Source organism: Rhea americana, unplaced genomic scaffold (assembly GCF_003343005.1).
Source record: "Rhea americana isolate MKP2758 unplaced genomic scaffold, rheAme1 scaffold_2, whole genome shotgun sequence".
NCBI lineage: Eukaryota > Metazoa > Chordata > Aves > Rheiformes > Rheidae > Rhea > Rhea americana.
In genome coordinates, this window is record NW_028186149.1 from 16,670,830 (window position 1) to 16,695,068 (window position 24,239).

The 24,239-nt window shown below is 36.7% G+C and overlaps 1 protein-coding gene across 1 annotated transcript in view; it reads left to right on the forward strand.

Annotated features, from left to right (window-relative positions):
• Positions 1–24,239, forward strand: part of SNX7 (sorting nexin 7) — a 136,291-nt gene that overhangs the window by 80,055 nt on the left and 31,997 nt on the right. The window lies entirely within an intron of this gene.

Consider the following 24,239-nt stretch of genomic DNA (forward strand, 5'->3'; position numbering starts at 1 on the left):
TTGGAACCATTTTTCTTAGATTATCCTAACATCTAAAATCAATATTTTTTCCTACTTATTTTCTTCAGTACCCAGCTTCTGGGCATGTTTTATACAAGGCAAAGTGAAAAGCTTGGCTTTGAAGTCACAGAAAACTCACTGGCCAAGTGCATCAGCAATTCACGAAAAAACACATGAAGGCATAGAGCAGAGAATTGGTACAGATCAGAAAAACTACACAAGCTGCTATATCAGTTCAGCTTCATTTATTAAAAGGAATTGACAAGATACCCTGTATTGGACTCTCTGCTATATTGCTTACAGAACAACAGGTCAAACTTTATGAGAAATTTCTGCTCCTGCCTTTTGTGGATGTCAGGGCCTTTATCACAGGTGGATCATTTAACTCTTTTCAGATACGACATTCTAATTCCATCCAGCCTGATTGTTAGTCACTTTTATTTCTTAGATCATATTCACCATTGCTACAATAATCACTAATTATCTAAAATTCTGAAAGCATAATTGAAACGTGACATTTATTTCCTTAAATTTCTTTCTATGACTAAAACACTGTGTGATATGCACACACTTGCAACACTAATTGATTAGTCAAGATGCACCTTTGTTGAGGAAAATAGTTTAAAATAGTTTTTACTTCTGGCTGCAAAATTCTGCAATATTCTTTCACATTCAGTGCAATAATTTTCATCCTTGTCCTCTTTGCTTCTCCCCATAGTCATTTACTCAACCATAGGGTTCTGAAGAATGCATTAGCTATTAGTCTACATGAAGAAATTGTTGCTTTCACACCAAATATGTAATATGCAAATACTCCATTATAATTCATCTGTTTCTTCAGGCTAATTTATATTTTAATGAACTTAATAATTGGGAATTGAAATACTTTAGCTTCAAAAAACAGAGCTTGTTGGAAACCTTTTGCTGAAATATATAATTTTCAAACAAGTTTTCAGCCAGCTCAAATCAACACTGAGATCTTTTGTTAAGTCAACCAACACTTCAATATATAAGACAGAGATCTGACTTTATTATAACAGCCCATAATTTTTTTGCATGAGATACAGGGATAACAAAGAAAACACTGCACTAATAAGAGAGCTGGACAAGCTATTTCTGAGATACAATATAGTTATAAAAGATGCGTTGAAAATTATTCTAAGATGACTTGGCCATTAATTTAGTGCAAAAGCAGCTTCTTTCAGAAAAGAATTTAAATTAATTTAAAAGATTCCATCCATTTTAATAAACAAGTTCTATGCACATTTGGGAAACACAGTTACAAATGGGTCACATTTCAGATACCTGTAGAAATGGACCAATAGAACATTCAAAAGGTGAAATTAGTGGGTGTACCAGTCTTGAGTCACCAAAGCCGATTTGAGGAATACCACCTGTACAAAAACTCTTTCAGACCTGAACAACTTGTAAATTCAGCACAGTCCTTACACTGCCACATGACACAGCATTTTGGTAGAAATATCCTAAATTGACTTGGTGAAGCAAATTCAGGAATTAACAAAATTCCTTTGGGAACTGCTGCAAGCCTCAACCACACAGGATATAGTGCCAAGGAGCTGGTGCTTTCTGAATTCACAGATGCTCACAGGCACTAGCTCTCCCTACAGAAAAGCACTGAATCAGAATTGTACCTTGGCTGAATTTAGTCTGACATCTGTAAAATCTAGATTTTCCACTGGCAACACTCAGTTAAGGGAAAGAGCATTTAAAGAAAAAAACTCCCAGAATGGACATTTTGGAGCTCTTTGGTTCGTTAGCGGGGATTATGGATCTTGGTGATGCCTGAAAGCTGTGGTGTCACGGTTCAGCCACAGCTATGCATGGTGGCAGTTGTTGGCTCTTTAAACAGATTACTTTAGTTCTGATGGAAAGGACATGCAGATTCAAGATCACAAGCATGAGCATAAGGGATAGGCAGAATGACATTAAGAGAGATATCACTAACAAGCCTCACACAGTAAAAACAATGGCAATAAAATCACAATGACAGAACAATCATTTATGTCACACTAGTTCGAGAGAACATCGATTTAAAAGGTGTAATCAGATCCATTTATTGCAAGAAAAAAAAAAAAAAAAAAAAAAAAAAGGAAAAAAAAGGAAACTCTGAAAGTGGATACAAGTATCTCCTTCACCGTATTTTAAACCAGTAGCATAGCTTTACCCAATTAGAATGAAATTCATCTTATAAGAAATATCTAATTAGATATGGTAAACTTATTTTATTTTAAAAGAAAGACATTGATGACTCCTAATTACACACATATATGTTCCCTAAGTAAATTAGTTATTGTTAAAGCCATTAGACTGAACATGTCCTTATACAACAGTGTCATCTAGTGGTGACTTGTCAGACTCTTTGCTTTAACCGAAAAATGGAAAAGACAGAAAATAAACAATAACATCGTGTGTGTTTGTTTAATAAATTGCATTAGTTCATAAAACATAAGACTCAGTAATTTCTAATGTTCATTTTAATGTCAGACCTTTCAGCATAGTAGCAGAAAGTATGAAAGGATTTATATTTGGACACTTTGGGAGATAGAAGTGAACCCGTCAGTCACCAGTGCAATGAAAAGGAGGGCTGTGCCAGATGTTTTCTGCCATGTTAGTAAAAACAGGTTTAATCTATTCCTTTGCCTCCAAATTTGTTATCTGTTCTTTATAGTCCTTTCAGTTGAGGTTTAGAGTTTGTTAGTGGAAGTTTTGCTGTCAAGTCGGTGATTTTGGCTAAGAGAAGGCCACAGCTGCTTCCCCAGGAGCTGGTGTTCCCCTTACAGCTAGCAGTGGCTTCACCTCTTGCTCGGTGGCACTGGGAAAAGGGGAATAGCAAATCCAGGCCGTTCCCTATGCATGATCCAAGCAATACAGATCAATTTATGCATTCAAGTTCACAGTTCCTCACTTCGAGCTTTTCTGTTCAACATCATGCACCTCCAGTGTATTCAAGACAGCTCACTAACACCTTGCTTCGTACCAAGCAGCTAATTGTGCACTGGGATAGAATAGCACGAGCCTGCACTGCTTCTAACTGGAACATTTGAGACAAAACTCCCTGTGGAATAAATGTACATTTTACAAACCTACATCCTGGAAATATCTGTAATTGATGAAAAATAAAAACTCTGATGTAATCACAAAATAGGTACCTAAAAGCAATGCATCACCATGGCCCTGAATAATCTGTTATCAACTGAGCTCTACCAGTAAATCTTATTTCATCAGAAATAAGAAATATTTTTTCTAGCACCTGCTAAAAGTTCTGGTTAGTGATATTGCTAAAGCACCATCTTGATCGGGACGCCTACCACAGGTTTGGTAAAACCGATGCTTTATGAGGTGTATGTGTCGCTGAGATCAAATACTGATGATAATGGTCAGACATGCAAAAACAGATAGTAATTCTCTGATCCCTGCTGTAATAGGCTGCTCATCTTCCCAGAAGAGCCTTGGAGTCTGATACTAGCAATCTGAACAAATCAGAGATCACAAAATTTTCAGATTGGCAAGTTTTGATCTTTGACATAACCAAATAAAATTCAGATGAAGAACTCCTCAATTCATAGAAAGAAAATACTTTTTCCAAGTGTTCTCTAACTCAGAAATATTTCTGGAAGATCTGAGCCCTTTTTTCTTCACACATAGATGTCAGAATTGTGGCCTTAGGACATGAACAGACTTGCTTAAATTTGAAAGGTCTTTTTGATTGTGTTCTACAAAAATTTCATCATATATTATATACGGATTTTCAGCATCCAGTAATTACAGCTAATACTGTCTTATACTTAGTACTCCCCCTGCTCAGTGACATTATGGAAAGAAATGGAATTCTTGCAGAAATCAGCTTCTTTCTTTGTCAAGATTTCTTAGAGGTAAGATATAAATCAAGAGCTAGATTTTATGCATCAAACCTGATCCCTAACAAGTATAGGGTTTTGCCTATTCCGTGCTGCTGCGTTCCACTCGTCAGGCTTTTTCACTCAACACAGCATTCATAAGAAGGGCCGCACTAAGTCAGCATTCTCCGACTGGATTGTTCTAGTGATCAATAGAGAAAGGACAATGATTTATTTATAAAGCAGCAATGCAGCACTGCAAGAATTAGTTCTCTTCTGGAAATGTTTCCCAAACCCTACATAAAAGAATGTCCAATAAACTTGTGTGCCAAATTCTAACTTTATCTCTTCATTTTTTTTCTCTCTTTTAGAAGTATTGTGCAGCTTTTTATTTAAAACTTATTGTATATTGATTTAGCAAGAAATAAGCAACACATGAATTTTCTCACAGAGACGTTTTGGTAGAAAACAGTTTTGTAACTAGAAACAGAAATGAGTGATCTACTGGATATTATAAGCTACTCTGATTAAATTATATATTGATTATATAGTTGATATATGTGGATAACATAGACAAGTTTTGCATTTTACATACATTTTAACATAGGCAGTCTTCTTAAGTAACAGTGTAGTCCACATCAGCAGAATAATATGCCAGAAATTGATCTTTGCATAGGAAATGGAATATATGTCTCTGAATTCCTTGTTATGTTGATTATTACATTTCAGAGAAATAGCACTCTGTATTATTATGGCAGTCTACAAAATAAAAATGTACTTGACTCTACAAAAAATACAGTTTGTAACAATCTAGGCACATACTGTTTCGTGAAAAGTAAAGAGGACAGAAAGTATGTTTTACATCTTCAAAAGGAGAGAATTTCCCCCTCTTTTGAGCTGCATGTTTCTTCATAATCATCATTTTGCAATATAATGTCAGAATGAAGCACAAAAGGGAGGTTTTTTTTCCAACAATTGGAATTGCCATGGCAACATCCCAGATCTCAGATAAAGTTTGGTCCTGTACTGATACTTGCATTAGCATTTGGTTTTTGTGCTGAGCACAATACTGCATGTAAAAAGCACTTTGGTCTTTCTAGTTAAGTATAGAAGGGGCAATTTAGATTATTTCAGAAATATGAGCTATAGGATTTCAACAGTTCCACAGAAGGCTTCATTTTTAAAATCAAGTCTTTTCAAAACGATACAAATCATCAGAAGGAAATTTGGTATATCTGTCAATATTAGAGCAATTGCTTGTATCTATAGTCTTAATTATGCTGTATTTGAATTATTTTCCTCTACTCCCTTTCCAAAAGCTTAACTTTTCTAAACAAGTTTATCATCTTCAGTGTTTGTATTTACACATATAAATATATATATATGCATATATATATTTATACTAAGAAACAGGTAAAATTAAGTGATGCATTTAAGCCATTAGAGAGTCAAAGGAAACAATTTTTCCCACAAATCTTTATAAGGATACTCTCCTTGCACTAAGAAAATAATTAGTTGAAGCTAAATACAGGCCTTTCTCCTATGACACTTCAAAATTCTATCTAATTATAAGGAAATTAGACTCCTTTAAGTTATAGACATTCTAACATGGCAACTCTACGTATCTACAGTACATTCACATGTAAACATATTCAGGATGTGTTCAGAGGTTTTTAGTCCTGCAACACTACTGTGTAGGCTGGTAGAATGACTTGCCAGAACGAAGACACGGAGGCAGGATATATGAGCATTCTGGCTGAAACCCGACTCCTCTCCATGCATAAAACAAAACTAGAGTATGCTTTCTATCAAAGCAGCACACAGTCCAGGTTTCAATTATTGATTTTCTCAAACAGTGTAGAGACAAAAACTTCTTTTTAAAAAGAAGAAAAGTTGGAAATATCCAAGATAACCCTAATTGTTCCTGAATAAACTGATCAACAAAGTACCAAAGTTCTTATTATGAATTTTAACAGTTCTGCTGATAAAATAAACGGTACGGAAATAAAAATGACACTAAAATTCTGTTGCAAAAATAAGTGAATTCAGAAAGATTTGATTTTTCAAAACTGGGCAACTGTCATGAAACCTACAAACAACGCAATACAAGTATGCGGTCTTGGTCTACTCAAGGAGGTTCCACATAATCCATAATAAATACAAAGAAGAATGTAATAGGAAAGGTTTCCAGCTGGAGAGGGAATAACTCAAACATAAGACCTGTGGCTCTTTTCTCATTAAGGGTCAGCCAGCTATAGAACTTAGGCTCAGAAAGAATCTTCATTAAATGAGGTAGTCTCAGTTGTCACTCAAAAGATCCTGAACTCCAATATCTTACAAACTTCTTCAAATTCTGCTTGAAAAATATCTTGGTATTTTAAATGCCACTCCCTTCTTGTTCATATTATTGATGAATTTCTATCTTCACCGAAATCAGCGATTAAACTTTCATTGCCTTCATGGGTCCAGGATAACAATGTGAAAGGCAGAAATATAATAGGCAGAATATTGTATTTAAGCGCAGAATGAGCTAATAACAAAAAAAAAAANAAAAAAAAAGGCACAAAAATACAAAAAGAAAAAAAACCTGGGGCTAGGCACTATTAGCTGTCGTGGGGCTCATGTTCAAGGACCTGCCAGAACTTTAAATCCCAATTTAATTGCCTAAGAGGTGTGCATTTCTTTTCACTGATAATCCTAATGGCTAGGACACTAAGGGCCTCCTACTTGAGACACAAGAGTATTGAAAGTTTGGTGATGTGTCCTTAACCATTTTGGAGATCAACAGCCTTGACAGTTGCAAAGCATCTGGCAGGTAACTTTGGCATGTCCCAGATCAAGTCCTGAGAAGTCAACAACATGTGCTTCATTAGAAACAACTTAAATGTGATTTATTTCTAGTATTTAGTGGTGTATGTAAGGCAAGAAAACGAGATCCCCTTGCTACATTTCTATACTTTCATTCTTAAACATTTTCCCTTATCTTATTGATTTCTACGTGGCAGGAAAGGCTGCTAACTTTACAATGCAGCAATCATCTTTCAGGTTCATCCTTATGTTAATGTACAAATTGTTAATTAACAGATCCTTTTTTAAGAAAAGGCAAAATGTTTTTGTTAACGCACAGCAGTTTCCACTTTCCCAAGTATTTCCCCTCTTCATATGGGAAATAATTGGGGTCTGCTTGAAGACATAGGTGTATTTTGAATCTGCTTTTCCAGACTATTCTCTGTGATGTGGGGCAATAGCTGAGTTTAGCTGTAAAAATTCAGTACCCTGGAGATTGTAAAATAAACCAGAAATATAGGAGGGATCTGGGAAGAAAAGACAGACAGCAGAGAGACTACATCACTGGGCATCTGGAGGTTTTCACCCCTTTCTTTGTTGACCTACAGTTTTTGTAGTAAAAAACCTCAAAGGGAGTAAGATGTTGGTAGCTGTGTCCCTGGTAGCTCTATCTGAAACTATTCAGTTGTGATTTTATTATGCAGCACTGTGTTTTAATAGTCATTTGAAAGCATTATTGAAATATCTCATTGCACATTACAATGACTCTTGTACCAGTAACTAAAGATGTAGTCCCCAGGAAGTGCCATTTATTTCAGCAGAGCACAGCTGCACTAGAGGAAAAAGCCTGGGGCACCAGCAGCAACAATAAGGAAGTGGAGGGAACCTGCAGCTTCTGTCTGTTTTAAAAGAGAAAACTCATCCTTTTAAAACTATTTACGCGCAAATCCTTTGCATAATTACAGACCTTGTTAGAGTAGTCTCCTATTTGTCTTATTTCTGAATTAATTTTTCTTCTGGTTTTACTTTGATGATTTTAACGTTTCCATTTTAAATAAATCTAATCCTTAGTTTTCTGTTGCTGACCTTTCCCATATGATCACTAACCTTGTAAAAAAGTCTAGTAGTTCAGTTTTTAGTATACAGCATGCCCACACGCGGCAGTTACACACTATGAAAAACATATGCCTCTTTTTAACTTGTGCTTGTGCTCTAATGAAAGAAAAGCAGCACTTCTTTGAAATGTCTTTCTTCTTATGCAAGTATGTTATTCTTTTTCATTTTTTCCATTTAAGAAAAATATTACTGAAATGGTAATTGAAAAAAAAACAGTTTTTGAAAACCATTTTGATGAGGTTTGCAAATGCCATTAGAAATAGTTATCACTATGTAGGGAAGCATTAAAAGGATAAAAATAAAATACAACTCAATTTCAGACCCCTCATTTTTTCCTAAAAGTAAGGAATACATTTCTCCCAACCCCAAATTTAGTAGTTTGGGCTGCAGACTGGGAACCTATTTCTCGTACTGTCAAAGTTGTGTGTTGTGATCTGGAACAGGTCACTTAATCTATATCCACTCTTCTTTCCTCTTTTTTCTTCCTTTAGCTGTCTAATTTATACAGTGAAATATCAGGACAGACTATAACACTCTGCTGCCTATACAGCCCACAGAAAAATGAGGCATGATCTTTTAAATACAGTATTCATTATAATACTGGCATTAGCAAAGGTTTACTGTTTTACAATGCAAATAAGATCTTAGTTATAGGGGTTACATTTACACATGTCACGGAAGCACATTTAACAACAAGCAAAGAATATAGAAAAAACAGGAGAATCTGAATGATGACTGAATTTCATGGGGTAAAAATTTGATCATGAAGGCTACTTTCTGCTTAGTGCATAATGGAGGATAAGGTGTATTCATTTACTTTCCTCAAATGTGTAAATGTATACAGTTTCAGTAATTAGAAAAGGAATTTGGATGCCAGAATTTCTATAAATAACAAAAATCACCAAGACGCATTTTCCCGTGTGAATTTTTTTCATTGTATCTTATTTACAATTTTTTAATTTTCTTTATGTGATCTCAAGAGATTAAAGTCCAATCCACCTAGGTGGCTCACAGGCAAAATAAGTCATATGACATGTTCAGTTTTTAGAGTCATTAGTTATCTGCAGACATCATCTTAAGCAGTGGAGTTAAAAAACCTACAGAGAAAAAGACAGAATATGTCTAAGAGTAAAAAGCCTCTGTGGGTGTTGATGGAAGTATATTTAAGAAACCAGCAAGAATAGTGGATAATGGAAGATCGGTAGTACAGGTAGTGGGCTTATCTATATGACAAATTGATGAAGAATGAGGAGAAAAACCATGTTGATTTAATGCTGGCAATTTGAAGCATAGGCTGCACTACTGTTTCAGACAGAAATACCAAGATAAATTCAGCAGCAACCCTTGCTCTGACAGATTAATAAAATACCAGGAATTATTTGAGCTTCTTAGAGGAAGGGATCACTAAAGAGCCTTCGAATACCCAAGATATTGCACATAAGAATAAAGGAACAGCTCCTCCAGCCGTTGCCTGCCTGTTATCAAGAACATGCTTTAAACTGATAGCAAAGCTTTTCTAGTAGACATGAAAAAATATGTATTAGAAGAGAAAAAGTAAAGAATAAAGTGAACATCTGCTATTGATACAATATTAGAAAAAAATGGCAGTGTTAGTGCTTTCAAACAGGACACCTAAAAAAGACTTACCTAAAATGAGAATATTGTGCTCTGGGTCTTAATGTTTCAACTTATGATTCACATACTCATAATCAGCAATAGGAATGTTTACCCAGTTAAATGGAACATCCAGACTTTTTGCACTTTAAAAATAAGGAGCAGTTGATAAGACAAAGTGACTTAGTCTAAACATTTTCACCACTGCATTAAGTATGTCTGATGAAATATAAAATAACACATTTTCCAGAACAAGGGGCTTCTTGGAGAATTTTGGTTCTGCTAGATGTTTTAATACGTGGTCTGCCTGCTCACTACCAATAAAATCAATGTACCTGTCATTAGAAGAGACAACTTAGCACATTTTACTGATCAGAAAACCATGCTTCTTAGCTGTATCTCTGAGAATCAGTCTGATTTAACAGCATTTTGGTCCAATTCCAGAAAATCGAGCATTCTCAGAAAAGCTACCATGTGTCAGCATCCTTCTACCAGACTGCTCCAGAACTCATCGCAAAAATAATATGGATTAATTTGCAGATCAACAGGAGAGAGCTGTGAGAGTTAGTTCTTTGCTGCAAGAGAAGACTGCTATGAAAGAAATGCTTACAAAGTGACAAGACTGCAGGACAGCATTAAGAAAATAAGTAAAACCTCATCTCGGTGTCCCTTTCTCCTGCCCCTTAAAAAAGAAAGAAATACATCTTTGGAATACTTCATTGTGAAGAAGTAATGAATTATTCATGGAAAGGTAGGACTTGCTTTCTTTCCCAGGGGTTACAGCAATGTCAAGCAAAAACATGTCTGTCTGCCAAGAAATACCAATGGTGTGGAATAATTCTATTCGAAATGACACAATCACCTCCTCTAATGATACGAGCTCCTTTGATGAGCATATCTGAAACTCCAAGCACATTCCTAAACAGAATACCAGGCATTACTAATAATTTGATATTTAATTGGGGGAAAACTGAAAGATTAGACAAGCTCATCTGAGCAACTTCTAAATCCATGTTTTATTTTTCATGTATTTTTAAGTTTATGTAAACTTACTATTCATTGCACAGTTCTCTTCCAGCACTATTTTTAACAGTATAAGCACTATAATAACTATTTTTAACAGTAAAATTACCTGTGTTACAAAAATGTCTACCACTTGCTCACCTCAGTTCTGGGAAGAATTGTTCAGACCTCAATCCCATGGACAGTTCAAAGGCAGGGGAAGAACACAATGCAGGAAATGTAACAATTGCTTTTACCCTGGTACCTGTCCTATCTTCCTCATATTCTCTGTAGTTGTAGCACAGAAAATTTGGTATTATTTGCCTGTGATATACCTAGGTGGGCTGGACTTAATCTCTTGAGATCACATTAAAAAAAAAATTGTAAATCCAATACGATGAAAAAAAAATCACAAGGGAAAATGTGTCTTGATTTTTTTTTATTATTATTTACAGAAACTCTGGCATCCAGACTGTTGGTTATGGTGGTCAAGAAGGAATTTTCTCTATTAGGGGGCTACAAGGACGATCAGAGGGCTGGAGCATCTGCCCTATGAGGAACAGCCGTGAGAGCTGGGCCTCTTCAGCCTGGGGAAGAGAAGGCTCGGGGGGGAGGGGATCTTATCAGTGTCTACAAATACAATGAAGGGAGGGTGTCAAGGGGATGGGGACAAACTCTTTTCAGTTGTCCCATGTGACAGGACAAGAGGGAATGGGCAGAAACTGAACCACAGGAAGTTCCGCCTGAACGTTAGGGGGAATTTCTTCCCTGTGAGAGTGACGGAGCACTGGACCAGGTTGCCCAGAGAGGTTGTGGAGTCTCCTTCTCTGGAGATCTTCAAGGCCTGCCTGGATGCAACCCTGACTAACATGCTCTAGGCGACCCTGCTTGAGCAGGTGGGTTGGACTAGATCATCTCTAGAGGTCCCTTCCAACCTTACCAATTCTATGATTCTATGAACCTATTGGCAAAGGTCTGCTGAGGTTTTTCACTTCAGTCTCATCATTGTTTAAATAGAATTTAGAAATTAACCATATTTAGAATTTAATAGTAATATAGAAGACCCTTGGTGATATATTGGTGGTGGTGTAAGCATTTTATTTTGTGTGCTACAGACCCCACTATTTCAGTCTCTTCTTTGGAACCATGCTTGAATTCTCCTTCTTAGGAAAACGAAAACCTTTGTGATGAGGCCAAGTCTGTTCACAAAGGTGTGGTCCCACTGGCAAGAATCATTAGCAGGCATATCAAGCACCAAGGGAGCTTGAAAACAAATTCAGTTTGGAATTAAGATGCAGTTTCCAAACAGTAAAGATGGTTAAACTTTGGAATGGCTTACCAGGAGAAGCACTATGCCTGTACTCAGACATCTTTAAAAAGTTAGCCAATATTACCTGAAGGTACAATTTGTTCAGAAGAAATGCTTTGGCCCACAGGTATGGTAAACTGGAAAGTAATGCCCCTAGAACACTTGGTCCCCGATTAGAGTTAAGTTTCTGTGAATTGCACACAGCATGCTCCTAACGCTAGCAATTCTGCAATGGTCTAACACTTTTAACCAAGTCTGGTATCACCAACCATTGGCAAGGTTGGGATAAACTCTCTCCAGAATCTCTCCTATAGCCTTGAGGTCACAGTAATGTGTCTACAACATTTTTTCTCTCACCTTAATCATTGTAAGTCCTCTGCTGTATGGTATCCAACATGAGAGTTCACGAGTCAGGCTTTCCTCTTTCTACTCAGGAAGCTCTCTTGATCACCATCCTTGCCTACGTCAAGCTTTTTGTGTTTTGCTTGTACCTCAGTTGCGACAATTTTCAGTTAAAGTCTGAGTCATTCCTATTAGGCAACCTTCATTTTCCACCACAGTCAGCATTATCGGCCTGAATGAAGAAAGAATAAAACATTTTCTTGCTTTTGGGGTCACACCTAGAGCACCTTCAATCTCTGAACAGTAGTCTCATGTTCTTCCTAATGGTTTGTTTCTGTGAGCGTTTGCTTAAGAGTAGGTATATTTGTCATTTTTAATATCCAATGTAAGGTCTAGCTCTGCTTGACTTTCGTTCAATTCTGTGTTTTGTCTTGATGTCTTTTGCATAGATTTCTTCGCCTGTCAGTCCTTTTTGCATCTCTTTTCATTTTATTAATTTATTCTCAATTATACAGTTATTCATCTAGCTAAATCCTTTCTACAATGTTTTCATCTTTGTTTTGGATATTAATTCCCAACTGTCTTCAAACTTTTGAGCAAGAGAATTTGAGACCTCATCCACATTCAAATTTGTGAACTTCTCAGTAAATAGATTTAATCATCCATATCCCTAAAATATCTAGGCTTGAAATCCTTCATTACAGACCTATTTGTTTAATCTTTCCATTTAATTGTATCTGAATCACACAACACATCTCCTCTAATCGGCTCATCTCTAAAACTTTCATTACTTACAAATTAAACCTTAAAGTTGGCCTCTTACTGGTGAAGTGAAAAAAAACTTGCCAGCTATTACCAGTAGAAATAACCCAGGCCAACCATTATTAGTAGTGCTTGTTCTACAGGCTATACTGTAGAAGTTAAATAAACCTCTGTGTGAGGGTGCTTACTCAGATTGCCACAGCTTCTGGTAGTATTTACTGCTTTAACCAACAAGCAAAATGTTAAAGCATAAAATGCTATAACAAGATCCCTTTGGTAACTAAATCCAGTGCTAAAATATCCTACGGAGTCACAAAATTAGTAGAATTTTTTTAATCATCTTTTCCTGATTTTGAAGTGGTTTGAATTCAAATAGCATAGCTACACATAGCATTGCTACTTCTTTATCACCTAAATTAATCTGCAGTTTTATCCTTTCTGATCACTGCATCCTATTCCAAACCTGACTGTTTTTCCCCTACACTTCTGTAATCCTTCCGACACCCTGCATTTTGCTGCTTCAGTATACATGTTGCATTTGTATACAAACATTTAAAATACTTATCCAGATTACTCAAAATCCTTCTGCTGACTATAGCAACTAACTGCACTCTTGAAGAACAGTTCTGGCCTATTGTTTTTTTCTTCAAAAAGATAGGCAGTGCTTTCCTCACCAACACATCCAACTGTGTTCTCCCACATCTCTAAATGGCTACTCCTGCCACATCTACCCAGAGATGGCAAGTATTGGTAGCTTGATACTTCTTGCTCTCGGGCGCATCCATCAGCACAGGCCTGATAGAGGAAGGCCCAAACAAGGAATTCATCCCTCAGAACCATAGAAATTGGATCAGATTGGGCCACCTGACTATTGTTATCCATGCCATTATTTTTCCTCTTTGCTATCTATCTTTCTGCTCACTGATACTCCTTTATCATTGGAATACACTTGAGCCCACTTTTTTTTTTTTTTTCTATTTCCAGAAGGTAGCTTTGGGATTCTACAAGTCTCTCTCATCTTTTCCCTAATTTGAGTTTCAGGCTCATTTTATCAATTATGCCAATCTCAATCTCCAAAGGCAGTTCACCAATGCTGTTTTCTTATTTTCAGCTTCCTCAGTACGCAGCAGTTCATTTCATTATTTACCTTTTGATCAGTTCTGGGATAGTTTGTATCCATTTCACTCTATATTGGTTACCTAAAAATTGGCTGATTCATGTGTAGATGGGCATAATTATGTTTGAAAGCCATTAGCATTTCAGGCCATATTTTTACTGGAGACTAATTCCTTCAGCTTCTGTACTGAATTGTACCTTACCAGCTTTTTCATACTATAGAAGTAACAACAWGAAAAAATGCGGCACTAAATAGATCATACTTTTTAATCTGCTGAGTAACTAGAGGGTTATTTAAATCCCTTTTCAGCTGGATTTCCATTCATGGTTATCATGTTGGTCTTTCCAGTCTCTTCTTTTACCTCCTTTCCCCAACTCCTATCAGGCATACAATTGAGTCCAGATATGCTTGTGAAATTAAGGATAAAGGTAAAAGACATCCAAATTGCAACAGCACATTCTCACGGGAACCTTAGGCCAAATCTCTGTTGCCACCTAAGTAATTTGTTTGATTGGAGCATAAGAATTATGAGTCTTCACAGAGAATGCTTCTAAAGTCCTAGTATGACATCTAAAAGATATTTCTTCTAATCTACCCAATAACTCTCATCTAGCAGACAGCATAGCTGAAGGCAGGGATGACCTTGATGTGCATCTGCAAGATCCAAGATATTTGTGTGGCCTTGTCAATGTCTCAGAGAGAAACAACAGGTCTTACTGGGAATTATATTAAACTTTTTTGGCAGAGCAGGAATGAAATCCAAATCTCTCGCATCTCAAGTCATTTCACCCCGTGGCTTGAATGGCTTCCAGAGACACAGAGATTCAAATTCAAGTGAAGACATTCCTAAAGTGTTCTAACCTGCCAAAAAGCTGAAGTAATTCTCAGTAATTCTCAGATGATTCAAAAACAGGTGAGTTTACTATTGCATTTACACTCAGCCATTGAGTCAATTGAGTCAAAACATCAATAGAGCTTGCCCATCTAAGAATCAGTCTAACAGACACTGAAATATATAAGCTTCCTATTTAGCAAGTCAAAAGGTCCTCTCAAAGATGCTGTATACAGAAAACAATCCTTTTGCACCAGCTATTCTTTGTTCACTGCTTTGTTTAATAAATGACTCTTTTCCTTGTGTATATCAGGTAACATCAAGAAAAGTCACTAATCTAAAATTCTGATCTGCTTCATTATTTTCTTAGACAACTTTAAAATGTGAACAACTTGGTAGTATATATCATTAAGTCCACTTAAAGAGGAATTCTTACCAAACATCAAATCAACTACTCTACTATATATTGCCACAGGCTGAAAAAAAATGGAATATATTAGAGAGGTGCTTGCTATCTGAAGTGATATGACATACAAAAACCATGTTATTCTACAGCTTTAGAAGTTAAGAAAAGCAAAAAAGGCATGCAACCTTACTTTATAGATAAGGAACACACACTTAAAGGGGAAGGCAGTGATCCCTCTGATTCGCAAACTTTTCCACAGTATGGAACAAATTTAGTGTAAATATTGTATTAGAGCCCTTTCAAGATCCCTAATATTCCTTCTATTTTCTCAAGTCCATAGCATCCTTATAGCAACTACTTATTATAAAGATTATTAAAGAAGAGAACTTTCATATATTTTAGCTTTCACCTAATACAAGATGGATTTAATTCCTGGGAGGCGGAGTTATACCTGCTCTTCCCTGCAGCTTCATCTTGCCTAACAACTTTTCTCTTTCAGCAAAAAACAAGTGCTGGCATTGCATACCTAGAGAGCTCGCTGTAACACAACAGAACACAGGATTCAATGTCACAGTCAATGCATAAGCCTCATTTTAAATTTTTAAACACAAGTTACCTAATAAGTCCACTGGGTCAACATCTCAAGTGATCCGTTGCCAAGTCATCCTTAATAGTGCAAAATCAGCTGAAGAAAATATGGATCTAATTCATTCCACTGTTTCCCTTCTATGGCACAGGCAAATTTGGCCTTTGTCATTTTCCCATGCCACAAGCTACAGAACTGCTAAAACTTAATGAACAGGAGAAAACTACAGGATGCATACAACTGCTTGCACCATGAATGTAAATCACGTCTATTGGAGTACTTCCTTCCTGGTCTAATCCAGAGTGCTTGCAATTGCAATCTGACCATATTCTCCAAATTTGCCTTGGGGCCTGGATTATGTCTTAGCATAAAATATTGAAATCTAAATTGTTTTGTTAGCTATTCTTTTCTAGAATTTGGTGCTACTTTTTCTTAGTATTTGATGGAAAATCTCCAGAATTGTACATAGAGCACAAAAACACCAAGTCATGCTAAGAGGAAATAAAAGCAAACAAGTTTCTTCACAGGGTTACGAAACTACTGAAGTCTGCTTTCGTGTGTATTTGTATAGTTTGCCACACCTCATTCACTAGTTTGCCTTGTAACTTCCCCACTAGGTATTTTACATGCTTTAGCTAATCCTAAGGGATGCAGGCACTGGTTAGAAAATAGGAAGTATCACAACTTTTCATATTTCATTTGCTCAGAAAATAATGGAACAAATACTGCCTAGAACCTCACTGTCCACTAGAAGTAACTGAACATTTTAAAACTTAAAGCAATTTTGGTTGGTAATTATAAATAAATGGGATAGTAGTAGAATATCTGCCTACTATACTATCAGTTCCATACATATATATATATTCTGGCAGAAAAACTTTGAGAAGGTTTCCCAAGAAGTTTGGTCTATATAAGAGGTAAGAGAACAAGCCAAAAAACCTCAGAAATATTTTTGCATCTACAAATTTATCTTGGCTCTGTTTTGAAGTTAGGTGTGTTTTTTAATGGTGTTGAAAATATTTTGAGCTATTAGCAAATTTATAGGAAACACTGCAAGAAGTATTATCTTCTTTGGACCAGCTGACAAGTTTTCATGCAAGGGTTTTTCCACATACTAATATTTGCTAAGGTAACTACCTAAAATGAGACCTAACTGTTCTCATTCTAGGGCTGATGTCTTCTATGTTGGGTAAGTTCAATGCTCAAAAAGTACCTGAATATTACTCTATTTGTTACTCATTTATAGGCCTACTTTCTGTTTAATCACATTGCCTGAAAACATACATTGTTCTTCTGGTCATTTCTGAACCTTGACAGTTTTCAATTTTTTACATAACCTCAGCTGATAATTGAAATGATCATGTGTTTGGACTAAATAACAGTTTGGACTAAATAACAGTTCTTCATAAACTGACAGCAGCCTTTGTCTGATAGGTTGTGAAAAAATCAGTGACACTGTAAATAGCCAAAGAGGTATCCATGAAGTACATTCAGAATTTATAACTGAAGACACTGTAGTTCCCCTGTCAGACTGTGTGGATTTCCTTCCAACTCTGGCAGATTGTAATTGTTTACTTAACCTGGATATTGATTGTAGTTAGACTGCTGGCTCACTTCCTTTGGCTGCAATTTTCATTTTGGCAGTTTCACATATATCACTTAAAATTCCACTCAGTAGCTGAATTGTTCACATTCTTTTCTGAGTCATAATCTACTATCCAGAATCATACTTTTATTTTTGTATTATTATTATTACTGCTTGTTTACATGTTCTCATTGCTGTAGAACAAAAAGGAACTGTTTTAGCAACAGTAACCTTGAATTACTGTCCTTTATGTTTCACACAGAAAAATGTTTCATTTATGGTTTTTTATGCGAGCTCAGTGATGCCAAAATAAAAATGATTCCATGGCAACATAGCTGCAGGATGTATTTTCCACTTATATTATGGAAAACTATATATACCATTTACTATCAGTAAGTATTAAAATGTTAATCAGGTCCCATATAGGTCCAAGTTTTAAATCAATAGCTCGGTCAAAATTTGAGTACTAAAAAGTTTTCATGGATTTTAAATAGTTATCCTGGTAATAATAAACTAAGACAAGAGGCACACAGACTTTCTGCCAAAAAAAACTCTCTTAAAACATCATCAACTTGAATGGTTAACCCAACCCTGATGTGGCTCCTGGATCAGCTTACTGTGCTCACCAACAAGCCAGCTCCCTTTACCAAAGCTTTTTAGGGTCACAGAAAGTGTGTTTGAGCAATATTTTTAAAAAAATTGATAAATTTTTATAAAGTGATTCAGTAAAAGCTAATAATCCTTGAAACAATGGTAAGCCCTGTGCCTAAGAGGTCAAACGCATGATCGCTCACACTTAAGTTTATTTTAAGATAATTTTAAAATGAATGCACCACATCTGGATCTCTTGCATTTCGTTGAATCTTAACAGTATCTCTACCACAGATTTTGTATGTGAATGGAGTGAAACATGTTTTTTAAAAGCTTTGCTATGATGATTTTGTTAAGGTAGATACCTGGATGGCTCCCTCCCTTCAGAAGCTGTGCTTCTTCTCTGAGGTATGGTAATACCTCAGATGGTAATACATATTCTCTATAGAGGGCCCTGTAGGTTTCAACTTACTATCTTAAACATTTTTAAATGTCACAGTATGCAGATGAGACAGATTTCTTTATTTTTGTTAACAAAAATTTTTTTGAACTTTCTTTTTTCTTTTCCAATATAATGGAATCAACAATCGGAACAAACAAGCTTGGGTTCACCACAAAAAAAGAGAAGTCAAGTAAGCCAAGTAAGAGGAAGCCTGAGGAGATATCTGGATCAGTAAGCCCGGGTTCTTAGTGCGCCTTTTTGACCAGAGTGAACATCTAACATTTGCCATTTCAGTTGTTACGTTCAGGATAATATTGGATGCTGTGGGTAGGATTCAGTTGCCAAAATATAAGCATCTAGTGTCATTTCAGAGGCTGTGAAGATTCCCACGGGCTCCAGCTCCTGTGTGAGAAGGGTGTGCATGTCCTGTAAGTCCTGAGCTGTATCTGCCAGCCTGTGCATTTTATGGATACCTCAGGGAATCTAATGGCATCGTGTGTCTTCATTAGATAATTGAACTCTGCTCTGTATTTCTAAATGATGAGATTGTAGTCAAAATACACGATACCTTCTCTACATGTTACCAGCAAAAAAGAAATCCTTCAGTTATGGGCCTTCCTTTTAATGTTTCATTAGGTTTAAGTGACCCCTATGACATAATACACAAGTTAATTTGCTTAATCTATTCACAAGCTTTAAATTAGTTAGGAGATTCTTCTCAAGAAATGCACAAGTTTGCAAAGTATTTGCGAAGTATGTGGACTACATTGCAACAGCTGAAACGAAGTCTTCAATTTAAATAAGCTATAAACACATATTTGTAAATGAATAACATTCATAACAGTCACTGTTGTTTCTTTTCAGGTATTTAATAAAGAGGATAAACAGGTTAAAATGCACTCCAGTATTAATCCGTTTCCTTTTACTTAAATTTCAGAACTCCCAAACTAAACATCTAGAAAAGTAAAAAGTAGATCAGATTCATATATCACATTAATGCATGAATTGCATTGGAGGTATGTTAAATATTAATGTATTTGTTGGATACTTCTGGACTAAGAGATAGTCTTATATTTCATGCTCTGAAGTACAGATTGCTAAATATACTATTCATCAAAAATGAGAAGAAAGCAATTCTCTGGAAACATGAAACTATTCCTTGAGCAGAACAGACAATGATAGAACAGAATGGATGGACTCTCACAATCCATTTTACAATTTGTAAAATATTACCAAAAAAAATCAAGAGTTTCACATCCAGTTAGATCTGGAAACAAAATGTTTTTAGATATTGTAAAAATTATGAAATCCAATCATGTTTTACCTGGAATATTTGCATGTCTAAAATTTGGCAGACACATAACTTAAAAAGATGGCAAGTTTCTAGATATTGATCAGGGCTATGTGCATCTACAGTACCATAAAAATGATCTGCAGCTATAAAAAAGATAACATGATTATGAGTACGCTACATTGTAATTTCCTTTGGGCAATCAGAAAACACAGACAGTCTCATAGATTCTGAAAAAAAATGTTTGGAAGTTACCCACCATTTGACAGATTAATCATTTTACAATATCCCAATTAAAGCACCTTCCGATCTTAAACCAATAAGAACAACAACATTTACAGCTTAATTGTTACCTTTCAACTAGTACATAATTGGCAGCAGAAAAGCTAAGCACCTCACAACTTAGCCGAGCGCTCTCACGTTCTCCTGCCATGGTTAGTTTAGGCATGAACACTCATAGTTAACCTTACTTTTGAGCCATTATATGGAGCTTAATATAAAGCTTGCTCTAGTAAATGGTATGATATGAAGGTCAGCCCTTAATTCACCATCAAAGTACCTTTTGGGTGCAATGATAATGACTTCTGCTTATACAGTATACAACCCTGACAAGAATTCTACTTGACAGTACATTTCAGACCTAGAAAAATGCTCTCATTTGTGTCTTGGTGCTGAATGTCAGCAGATTTACAAATACGCTTATTGTTTGCGCTTCCATGGTGGAACAGAGTAAAGCATCGTGGGTCCTCTATAGCACCCTACTGCCTGGCTAGAGAGCAGATGAAATAAAACTATATTTAATCCTGTCCATGTAATTGTACAGTTTGTGAAACTCGACAAGTCAACATTAAGTATTCAAAGTGGTTCTATGGCCTAAAGGGATCACATGCAGCCTGCACATGAGAATGAAGGAATAGCTTGGTTCTGCATCAGTGTCTGCAAATTTAATTTGTTCGAGAAAAAGCAACTCTAGAAGGGATTACTAGCTAGCATCAACTCTGCTACCAAAGAAAAGGGGAAAATGCAACTAGGAGTAATATTGACAATTCGGTAACATAAAAAAGCTCTTTGAGCTTAAGTGAATAAATAAAAGCTGCAGGTAGTGGCAGCTCAGCCCTTACATATGCATTCCACTAAGTGTTTGTGAGCAAGAGGACCTGAAAAAGTTGAGCATTTAATATGGATTTTACATTTATTTAGAAGACATAATATCTTACAAAATACTAACATTTCTTTATAAAAGTAGTCAAGTATTGTCTCAGTGTAATAGCTATTTCTCTAAATAAGGTAATAATATTAAGAGTATGAAAATGTTGGGCATATTGATCCTTAATTTTTTCCAAGATTTAATTCAAGTTCAGAGGTTATCTGTGGTCTGTCATTAAATATGTATATCCCAAGTGCCCAGGAAACATGGAGCCAGCTGGCATATGTGTGCACATACATATGCTGAACTGATGAGTAACCAGTATCTATAGCAATGCACTTTTGCAATAACAATACAAAAGAAACCTTCTGCTGAATATAGCTCTATGTTTATTCTACCTACAATATCTCTGAATAATATAATTATTCAATTGTTTAAAGTCACCACTGGTCCTACAGCTGAAAATGAGAGACAAATTTTTCAGTCTGTGAAAAGCTCCTTTTGCTAAATATTGCATGGCTCAGCCTGCACGGCTGAAAGGTGCTGGCAATCCCACTGGGATTTGGTGTGGAAGCGAAGATGCCCTGAAGTTGCATTTTATTCTCTGGACCCTTTTATTAGAGATTAGAGAGAGCTTAGGGGAAGGCTGGGCAGGGCAGGTGAAAGTAATGCCAGAATAGTTTCCTATTTTATTTTAGCATTTGCCCTTAAGGTGATTAAAACTCCAAGCAACTACGTTTTGTGCATCGTAATGTGTATTTTATTAGAACAAAGGACTATGAATACCTTTTCCTCGCAGACTTGTACTTCAAATACAAATAAAGCACAGAAAGATAAGCTGTATCAGTGAGAGATCTAAAAATATGTCTTGTTAAGCTTGATTAATGAGATAATAAAAAGTTATAATAAGAAAAATATCCAATCAAAGTATCTTGTAAGATTTCTCCCAAACAGAAATAAAGAAACCAAGATAATGGTAAAACTTCGGAAAATTAGTAAGATATAGATTACAACCTTACTGTTCAAGACTACAGTACATCAGTTTTATACTTTCTTTGACTAGCTCTCTCTTATTTTCTCTTTCTGATGCATGGTCTAGAATTCTGATCACTGATAAGTTTTCTTTCATTGTTTTTGTATTGTTCCACAAGTATTACATCTGAATTTAAACAAAAATATATTTAAAATTCAGGTATTATAGAGTTTGTAGGTACTTGTTCCATTCAGAAAACCTTTATGCCTCTGGCACTTTAAAATAATAAAATGAAAGCAAAAACATCACTTACATGAAGCAGTAGTAGTCAGAAAACAAACCACCTATGCTTGTCTAGTCATTAGTATATGAAGAACAAATTAGAAAGAGTATGGAAGTTATAGTCTGATATATTATTCATTTTTATTCAATAGCTGGGACATGAGCGTAACCACAGGATACAGAAAGCAGTAGCTAGGGACACTGGAAAGATACCACAAAAGAAACGGAGGTGGGAAGAGCAGTAGCTTTGGATGGCAGCAGAACGCACACCACCAGTAGGTTAGCAGTCTGTATCCACAACAAACACGTCTGTCCGGACGTGGAGCCTTCCCTCGCTAGGACTGCACTCACATCTGGTAAAACCAGAGCAGGGGCTGGTGGCAGTCTCACAAGGAGAGGGCAGAGAAGCAGGGCTGCTGAGGAGGCACAGAGCTGGGAGAAGAGCAAATAGCAGCAGTTCAGGGACAGTGTAGAGGGGGAAGGAAGGAAAAGGAATGTGAGGACTTCATACCACACCCAGTGGTAATACTAAAGCAAGGGAAAAGTGCCAATTTTGAATTGTGAAACTTACTCTGCTACTACTAAGTATCAAAGAAGTGGGTACCTCATCTCCCTCTGGTGGCTGGTCCACAGAAGACAGTGAACTTCTGCTGCAAACAGTTACTTGTTATCTGAAGTGCAATCACATCTGTGTGAAGGTTTGAACCCTCTTCATGACCCATGCTGAAAAGAAATATGGTTCCTTCTGAATTTTAGATTAACAAACATGAAAATGCCTTACATTTTCTAATTACATAGGCATATTCTTTTTCTCCCTGCACTGCTCAGTGAGTATCTGGTGTTTATTTTTAATCAATCTCTTTCAAGGTGTGGCTCAAGACTTCATTGAAAAGCACGAAATACAAAATGAATTTCCTCGTGGATTGTTAAGAGTGTTTCATGAACAGTTTTCATAAAACTTGCATGTGACTATGGGTCCTATCTTTTCTAATCTGACAGCTAGAGAACTGAGGTACAGCAAGATTATGCCATATCTGGCTCTTTAAGTACCTATCTAGGACTTTTTAAACTATTTTACAATAAAGTTCCCAATGATTTCAGATATTTCARACTGGTCCCACCCTGTGAGAAGTTTGACTTTCAATGACTTGATAAGCATTACAAAGAAAATCCTGTGTTGAACACAGAAAATCTAATCTGCCAAGGTAGCACTGAACTTCACTAAAGCTTAGAACAACCTTTCTTCTCCCTCAACCTGCCTACTCATCTACTACATGCCCCCTACTATTGCAACAAGTGGCACTACTCATTATGTCTTATTCATTTTCAGAGGATGATCCTAGAAACACCGAACAAGTGATAGCTTATGTCAAAAAAAATATTAAATAATTGCAGAAGTAAAGATGGCTAAAAAAGGATATGCTCAAGAGGAAGAACTCAGCAACATGGGCAACTTCAAAATCCCTCTATTCTGACATTTTGTTAACTTTTTGCAACCTTAACATTTTAAATGGTTTCTTTTTCAGATGTAATGTGGTACCAACATGTCCACCAGTGAATCTCTGACCTCAAAGCAAACTCTAACTTCAACTTCAGCAAGCATACCAGACCTGGAGATTACAGAACAGGCAAGTTAGCTTCCAGCTGCAGACAGCACCGAGTCCAACGTGCGTGAGAGGCACAGTGTCAGGTCTGTCTGCTGGCTGCTAACCCAGCAAGCCCTAGAACATTGGTTTTGCAGCCTGCACATCCAGCAGGAAGAGGGACACAGGCCTGAGAAGTAGAGAAAAACCTATGTGCACCAGTGCCCAGGGAAAAACAAAACCATAGCTGCTTGTTTCTACTAAGTCCTCAGAAAGAAGATACTACAAACACTTTTTTGATGACCCAACTCAGAAGCAGTAATTTTCCCTGAGCATTTCCAAGCATTGCCCTGTGGGTAGCTAACCTCAGCTAGCCCCGACCACGGCAGCAGCTCTCATAACTTGCTCAGGCACTGATTAAGCCCCTGAAGAAGGCCAAAGGCTGACAAAAGCGAAGGAAGCCAGCGCCTGCCCGCCTCCATGACGGCGCTCCAGCCGCCTCCTCCACAGGGAGGCCTCAGTCCGCGCGACAACCCGCCGCCGGGCAGCCCAGCCCCGCCCGAGGGCAGAGCCTGCCGCCAAGAGCGTCCCCTCACCGGCCCGCCCCGGCCCGCC